The following is an 8,622-nucleotide window of genomic DNA, read 5'->3' on the forward strand; positions in this document are numbered from 1 at the left end:
CCTCCTATATGGAACCATCCCTTTCTTCCATGTTTTCATTTTGACCTTACCAGGGTATTCTCAACATGTCAGTATGGGTGTCCTGGATGCCTGAATATCTCTGCACCACATGTGGACCTGGTGGAGTTGCAGATGGTTGTGAGCTCCCCTGTGAGTGCTGGGGAATCAAATCCAATTCTCTGTGGGGTTTTTTTGGTTTTGTTTTTTTGTTTTTGGGGGGTCGAGAGGTGGGAGTTGAGAAAGGGTCTCTCTCAGTGTAGCCTCGGCTGTCCTAGAAATTGCTATATAGACTCAGTTGGCTTTGAACTAACAGAGATTGTCTGCCTCTGCCTCCAGAGTGCTAGGATTAAAGGTGTGTACCACCAGCGGGGCTCTATCTCCCCAATCCCCATGTCTTTGCTAAATACACCAGGCTGGCCTCAGATTTGAGAACCTTCTGCTCTGCCTCGCCTCCAAAGTGCAGCAAGTAGGCAGATGTTTGAGTTCAAGGTCAGCCTGGTCTACAGAGTGAGTTCCAGGACAGCCAGGGCTGTTACACAGAGAAACCCTGTCCAGGAAAACTAAGATAAAAAAAAGAACAGTAACAGCAGAATATCAAGCAAATGCAGAAGCGTGGTGTTGGTGACGGCACAGGTCACACTACACGGACCGCAGGGGACAGCTGAAGGCCCCTCCCTGTGCATTGCATACCATGTGAGGAGACAGGCAGCCGTCAAGCAAACCTAGGACCACGGTGACAACAGCGCTCTTTCTGTACTAACTTAGCAAGATGGGTGCAGTGGTTTGAATAAGAATGGTCCCCACAATAAAAATGGTTCGTATTTTTGAATATTTAGTCACCAGGGCCTGGAACTGTTTGAAAGGATTGTAAGTGTTAGGAGGCGTGGCCTTGTTGGAGGTTTTGAAAGCCCAAGCCAGGCCTAGTCTCAGGATGTAGACTCTCAGTTGCTCCTCCAGCACCATGCCTCCCTGTGTGCCACCATGCTCCCTGCCATGATGGGTATGGAATGGGCATTGTTGGGAGGGGTAGTCCCTGAGGGGTTGTTGTTGGTATAGACCTGAGTCACGCCAGGGAACACCACCTGAGGATGGTCAAGGCAGGCTGCTGGGCAGAGGGGCAGCAGAGACCTTGGGCAGCAACCAGGCTTGCGTGTTTTGTGGTTTTCATTGCTTGGAGCCTCAGCTTCCCTTTTTCCTTGGTTGCTTTGTAGGGGACACAGATTGAAGTCAGAGCCCTTCTAGTGGGCGTCAGTTTTCTCCTCCCACCTCATGGGTTCTGGAGATCAAACGCAGTTCCTTGGGCTTGGCTGCAAGTGTCTTTGCCCACCATTCCAGAGGCCCCTCTTTCTTTGTTTCTTGTTCTGAGGCAGGATCTCGTGCAGCCCAGGCTGGCCTGGAAGTCATGACATTGTGATTCTCTTGGCTCCCCTCCTCGGTGCCGGGATTACAGCAGTGCCACCAGGTTTGATTTATTTGATTCTGCACATCGAACCAGCACCTCCTGCATGCTAGCCACGCGCTCTGCTAACTGAGCTACACCTCAGCCCTGAGCTCAAGTCTCTTCATCTTAAAAGCAAGAAATATTGGTTGATCCCCAGACTGGGAAGAGTGAGCCGGGAGAGTCGGGGGCTCAGAGCCAATCTTAGCTACACGGTTTGTCTGAGATCAGCATGGGCCAATAACTAAACAAACAAAGAGCACCGGGGTGCAGCTAAGTGGATAGGACGCTCACCTACCACATATGAGCCCCTGGGTTCCATCTTCAACACCATATAAACTGAGCCTGGTGGCTTCCACCTGTAATTCCAGGCTTTTGGGAGGCAGAGGCAGGCTGCTGATCTCTGTGAGTTCAAGGCCAGTCTGGTCCACATAGTACATTCCAGGCCAGCCACAACTAGCTACATAGTGCTATCCTGTCTCAAAATAAGTAAATTAATCGACAAATAAACTCAACATAAATAGAGAAAATGGGAATACATGATAAATTAATGTAGCCCTGCCCTCTCCAGTCTATGCATCAAACACTGCCACAGATTAAACTTCTAGTCTCCATGATGGTTCAAGTGCCACTATTACCTCGTTTTTCCAGGGGTGGAAACTGAGGCACGGAGAGGCTAAGACTGGCCAGGGACAGCAGCTGGGGAGTGGCAGAGTACAGATTTGAACCCCTCCACCTTTGCAGAGGTGTAACTGTAAGCCACAGGCTTAGGCTATGTACCTGGCAGGGGCTCTTATAGATCCTGTTCCAAGGGCCCCCAGGGCCCCCTTGACCTTGTCTTAGCTAGAGCCCTTTCCCTTTCTCTCTGTGGGTGGTTTGAGCTAGATTCTGGGCTCAGTAGCTTGTCGATCACCCAGAGCCATTCTGGGCACATTCATGGGCACTGCCTGGAATGTAGCTCAGTGGTGCTGGCCTCGTGGGGAGTTGATGACCATTTTAACACCCACCTGCTGCCTGTAAGTCATTTCACAGCCGATGCAGCTTCGTGGCTCAGTGGAAAGCCCCACTGGGCCACTCCTCCCCAGCCTTCTGGAATGGGTATTTGGGGAACCCCAATCGCTCTTTATAGAAACCAGGCATTAGCAAGGGAGGAGAGCTGTGAGCAGGGATGCAGCTTCCGGTTCCAAGTTGTAATGATCCCGGTAATCTAGACATCGAATTGCATGTTTAAATCGTGTGAAAGTAAAAATATCGTTCTGTAATGCCGGTGTTAATAATGTAAACATTAAAAGGGAATTAAACGCTTAGCTGCAATTTCCTCTTCCAGCCTAACCCACTGAGGGGAGGATTGGCTCCACAGACATGTTACCAGAGAAGGCAAGGAACCCTGCATAGGTATCGGAATAGTCACCTCATGTCCCCAAGGAAGATCTAGCTGACAGTGGGTGGCACCTTTAAACACGCTTGGGCTGTCCAGGTAGGTTGGAGAGACTGGGCAGCCAGAGGTGCTACACTCTGCTGCTGAGATTGTCCCTGCTCTTCCACAGAAACAGTCCCAACACATGTCACCATTTGCCTCATAGAACAGGTCACTCACTGTCTGGAAGCCAGGCACACAGTAGGTAGACACTCACTGTCTGAGAGCCCAGCACACAGTAGGTAGGCACTCACTGTCTGGAAGCCTGGCACACAGTAGGTAGGCACTCACTGGAGCTGTAACTGCCCTGACCTGAAAGAGTACAGGTGTCAGAGGTAGCACAGTTCTTGGCTGGAGTTGCAGGCAGTTGTGAGCCATCAATATGGGTACTAATGACCGAACCCGGGTCCTCTACAACACACAGACACACACACAGATACACACCACAAAGACACACAGACACACACACACACACGCACAGCTTCTATTCTAGAGTGACACTCGCTTCTCTCTTTGGCAGTCACAGTTCAAACCTTTTACCCCACGATGGGAGTTTCCCGGAGACTGAAGCCCGGCACTAGTTGGAGGGGGAGCACGTCTCCCCAGAAAGACTTCACAGAGTCCTGACAGCTTGTCAGATCACCTTGTAGGAGAGACTGAAGCTGAGGGTCAGTGATGGGCAGGACCACAGTGACCATGGTGACCAAGATTGCTGGGTTTGCATTCTCCCTGTCTCTTTTTACAACTAAATCTCCAGTCAGGACCCCAAGAGAGAAACATGGGGTGGGGAGCCTATTGGACCTTTTATTTGCTCCTCTTCCCAATGTGAACATTTAGAATAACTCCCTCTCTTGCTTTTCGGTGCTACATGTCTGTTTAGCTGGCCTGTTGAGGGCTGGTGACAGTGAGGGACCCAAGCTCTGCAGGGCCCAGGTTCTGCTCCCCACAACTGTGGTAATGAAGCGTGTGGAGCAAATGGGACAGAAGAGAAAACCAGACTGTGGCCGGCCCCCTACGACGCTAGTCTGAGGGAGGCTCAGTGGGAACCAGGAGGAGGAGGCCTCCTGAGTTTGTTCTAAGGTAGGCTCTCAAACTTTCTCCTCATTTCCGGACAGCTTAGCCATGGAGGAAGGGGTGAGAGGTGCAGAGCAGCCAGGAGGAAGCTGGGGTCTGGTGGGAGCTCACTCAGCAATCCCAGTGCAGCCCTCCAGCCCCCTCCCTTCCTTCTAGTTCTTGGCACCCAAGTGCTCTTGTCGGCTCTCTTTCTCTCATCTTTTGCTTTATGTGTCTGGCCACTGAGGGAGCAGATTTAAATCCAAAGGAAGATGTTTAGATCATTCTGAGGAGCGGCTGATGAGCTAGCTGTCTTGCCGGGACATTCCTTTCACTAGCCTGCAGCCTGCCCTTCCCTGAGTAGCCTGGGAGCCTCGGCAGCCAGGAAGAGAGATGAGGCTGCCAGAGCCGTGCCCAGAGGCCCAGAGCTCGCTGACAACGCCGCATTATGAAAAAGCTGTAATGGCAGTCAGCTCCCCCACCGCCTCTTTAATCACCGGGGGACAGCAGAGGGAAAGCTGGAGTGTCTCTGAGGCTGCCCTGCTCCCTGTCCGCAGAGGCGGAGGGGCCAGGGGAGAAGCAGGTTGCTGTGTGCGTTGGGGTGACCTAGGTTTGCCCTTTGGGGCAAAGTTTGATCCTCTGTGCGGAAACAGCCCTGCCTGTTTTTAAGGGATCATCTAGGTTAGAGGAGGAGGGGTGGGGCCGCTGAGCCCTCCTCTGGGGTTCCAAGACTCCCTCCAGTTCCTAGCAGTCAGTTGCAAACACTGCTGTCCTCAATTCTGCTATTCTGCAAGTCCTTAGGGTCTCAGGGGATGCTGGAGTGTGTAGGCTAGGGGAAGTTCATTAGGGGAGCCCCACCATCCATGCTGGGTTAACACTTGCTTAATTTTTTCTTTCTACACCAATCCCAGACAGGGTTTCTCTGTATAGCTTTGGAGCCTGTCCTGGAACCCACTCTGTAGACCAGACTGGGGTTAACATTTTCTAGTAGAGTGGCTGCTTGGGGGGCACCCACACTCGTGACTATAACTCCTCCCCATGCTCTCGATAAGTGAGCCCAATAAACTCTTAGGTTCCCAGGGTGAACTCTGGTGGCATCTTGCCTTGGTTTGCAGCTGGGACCTTACGGGCTCGTGCCTCCCAGGAGAGGTATTCCCGCAATGCTGTTTCATGCCACCTGTCTTTGGGACCTCGTTAGGGTCTCATGGATGACTGAGGTGGGTGGTCCTAACATGTCTGCAGCCTACTGTGTGTGAGGATTTAGCTAGAGGAAGCCTAGTCAGAACCTGCCTGGAGGTGGCGCAGGCCCTGCCTCCCCTCATGCCCTGCTTACCCTCCTTCTTCATCTCTTCATGTCAGGTATTATATCGACATGACGGTAATGGAGAGCAAGGCCATTGTAAAGACAGGCTGGGCTCTCATCAAAACCATTTCTTCTTTGGATAAGTTTCCTCATAAATAGAAATTTATTGCTCATAATTCTAGAAGCTGGATCAAAGTGCTATCAGATTCTGTCTGGCGAAGTCGGTTCTTCATAAATGATGCTGTGTGTGCTCCTGGGGAGGAGGCGGGCAAGCCCCTCTAGGCTGGTTGTCAGAGCACGGTGTAGCCAACGATGCCCGAATACCACGGTTACAGGCACGCCGCCAGCCTTTCCGTGCCAATGTGTGTGCATGACAGGGAGTGTGCCACGAGGCGCGGGGAGGTCAAAGCAAACTCTCTCCTTCCAATTTACCTCACCAGGCTTGCATGGTGAGCACCTTTATCCACTGAGCCATCCCACCAGGGCCTGCCCCACGGTCCTGATCCCACCCTTTAAAGGGGCACTGATCAGCCTTTGAGAATCATTGCACGGGGGATTGCATCCCAACCAGTGAATTTGGAGAGAAGACTCGCAGACCAAAGCATCCTTTGAATATGAATAAGAAATGAAAAGGAAGAAATCACAGACCAGGAAAGACAAGAGGAGGAGGAAGGGGTGTGGTGGGGGGAAGAACAGAGGAAAAATACAAGTTGGAAAACCTTGATGGAGAAGTCAGGGCAGACTTCTGATTCTAAAGTGAATCACCCTCCTCCCTCCCGGCCAGTGTCAGCTCCTTGGCATCCGGGAAGGGCCTCATGACTCTTGTCCGTGGGGTGTGGGCGTGCCCTTCCTCTGGCTGCCTCCCTTGCACCTGTCAACAGCAACAGTCTGGACAGTGAGGGGAAGATCATGGTGCCCCAGCAAGGAGCAGCCTGGGTCCCAGATGACTACGCTGAGACTCGCTGCTGACTGGCCCCAGCTGACTCGAATCACAAACCACTCTGACTTGAACCACCAGCGTGTGCGGGAAGGGAACTAGCTCTGGGCCCATCATCTTCCAGGTTCTAGGTCTTTCCCTCCTGCTCCTCAGCGCTCTCGGTACCCCTGGGTTTTGCTCCCCCATCTCAAATTTGCCAGTCACCCAGGATGGAGCCACCTGCCCTGCCCAGCACCTCGCAGACCTTACTCTCCAGGCTCATCCTAGCTGCTGCCTCCAGGAGCATGCCCTGAGGTGAGGCCCTCGCGGCCTCTGCAACTCCTGGTGACCTCTGAACTGATGGCCCTGTCCCCTGTCAGGGCACCAGTGGTGTTTTCTCTGTGGGGTTCTAACTAATGAGTCCTGTGAACTCATTGAGTTCTTAGCAACACTATCAAGATGTTCACACTCCCTGTTTTGCAGGCAGCATGGTCTGCAGGGACTAGGGATTTGGTAAGCATTTGGCAGTAGGAGAGAAAGGAAGGGCTAGTTAATGAAATCACCTGCAATGAGTGAGGCCCTGGGCCAGGTTTTGAAGTGTCCCTATCACCTGGGTCTGTACCTTATTTCTGACACTTGCCTCTTCAGAGTCACATCTAAACTTTGTCCATAAGCATGGGCACCTCCCCACCGCCTTAACTATCAGCCCTCCACCGCTAGTCAGGCCTCCTCCCACAGACTCTGGGATGCCTGGCTAGCGTTATGTCAGCTCAACACAGAGTCATTCAGGAAGAGGGAACCTCAGCTGAGAAAATGCCAGATTGGTTGAGGACATTTTCTTGGTTGATGATTGATGTGGGAAGGCCCAACTCCCTGTGGGTGGTACTATGGGCACACTATGAGAAAGAGGGCTGGAGAAGCCATGAGGAACAAGGCAGTAAACAGCACTCCAGGGCTTCTGTTTGCTTCCTACCCCCAGGTTCCTGCTCTGCCTTCCTACAGCGACAGACTTGCAACCTGGCCGGGTAAACCAAGCAAACAAACCCTGGCTTTCCTGGTGCTTCATCACAGCAGCAGAACCCCATAAGGCTGATCCTCTCAGTTAACCTCCCAGTCCTCTGAACCTTGCAAATTAGGCCTCAGCTTCACTGGCTGCTGTCTCAGGTGGCTTAGGATATCGGTCGCAATGCTCCTGAAGTGCTCTGGTTCCTGGGTCAGTTCTGAGTAAATTCAGACGCCAAGGACAGACACATCTAACCTTTTCTCCTTTTTTTCTATCTTCCTTCCCTGGTTGGGTTGGGCAGGCTCAGTCCACTGAGTTTTGAAATCTGCAGAGCCAGGACGAGTTTCGAGACCACAGCCACCACTCCGGGTCCAGAAGCACTGCCTAAAACTAAACCCGGCTTTGTTCCTTTCTTATCATAAACTGGTTTCACTGGGGCTGACTTTGAGAAGAACTGGGTCTGGGCCTTGAAACAGACGCAGGGAAGGAGGAAGGGCACGCTGTGAAACCACCCGTGGTAGGAGGAGGGGATTGTGTGGTGGTGGCCCAGCCAGTCCCTCAGCTGAGAGAGGGTGACAGCTGTATGGGGAACCGTGGACTTGGCTGCTGTGGTACCAGAGAACCCAACCTTCAGGGATCCAGTTTGTCACTGGCAAATACTTTGTTTCAGGATGGCTTCCATTTTCTTGCCAAGGGCATAGAGTTTGCTAATTAATGACATCGTTACCTTGGCCAAAATGTTAATTTGGAAAGCTGACCTGCTTTGAAATCCCCGTCCTTTCCTTCCCTTTCCTTTTTGAGGCAGACTCACTGGGTAGCCTTGGCTGGCCTGGAACTCACGCTGTAGACCAGGCTGGCTTTGACTTCACAGAGATCCTCTGCATTCAGAGCGCTGGGATTGAGGGTGTGCACCACTGTGCCGCACAACTAAACAAGAGTTTTCTCGTCCATGCTACTCTTCCTCGGAGTAGATTCTGGAAAGATCACATTTATCATTAGAGCCTGACGGTGCCTTTATTCTGCCCTCGAGGGTTTTGAAATTCAATGTCTCTTCTTTTGGGAGCCTGCTTGCAGATGTATACAGTTTTGTTTTTTTCTGAATCAGGGCGAAACTGATTTCTCATATAGGCGAAACTGGCCTGAAGCTCACTCTGTAGCCAAAGATGACCTTGGACGCCTGATCCTCCTGCCTCCTCTCCCCTGGGATTACAAGCACGCACCACCTGCCAGGCAGTGCAGTCTTGGGGATGGAACTCCTCAGGGTCTCTCAGAATCTAGGCAAGCAGGCTTCCAACTTCAGCTCTCCTCCTCCCCGCCCAATATGAATATTTCATTAGTCCCACTGCTACCACATTTCCTGAGGGACCGGGGAAGCTGGTAAACTGTTCCTGCCGCACACTCCAGCGTCTCATAAATTGGAAGTACTGGACAGCGTGCTGACCAGAATGAACAAACAGAAAGGGTATTAGGCACACCAATAATCACTGGTGAC

This window comes from Alexandromys fortis, unplaced genomic scaffold (genome assembly GCF_014885135.2).
Source record: "Alexandromys fortis isolate MF-2015 unplaced genomic scaffold, M_Fortis_MF-2015_v1.1 scaffold_9, whole genome shotgun sequence".
In the NCBI taxonomy this organism is placed as follows: Eukaryota; Metazoa; Chordata; class Mammalia; order Rodentia; family Cricetidae; genus Alexandromys; species Alexandromys fortis.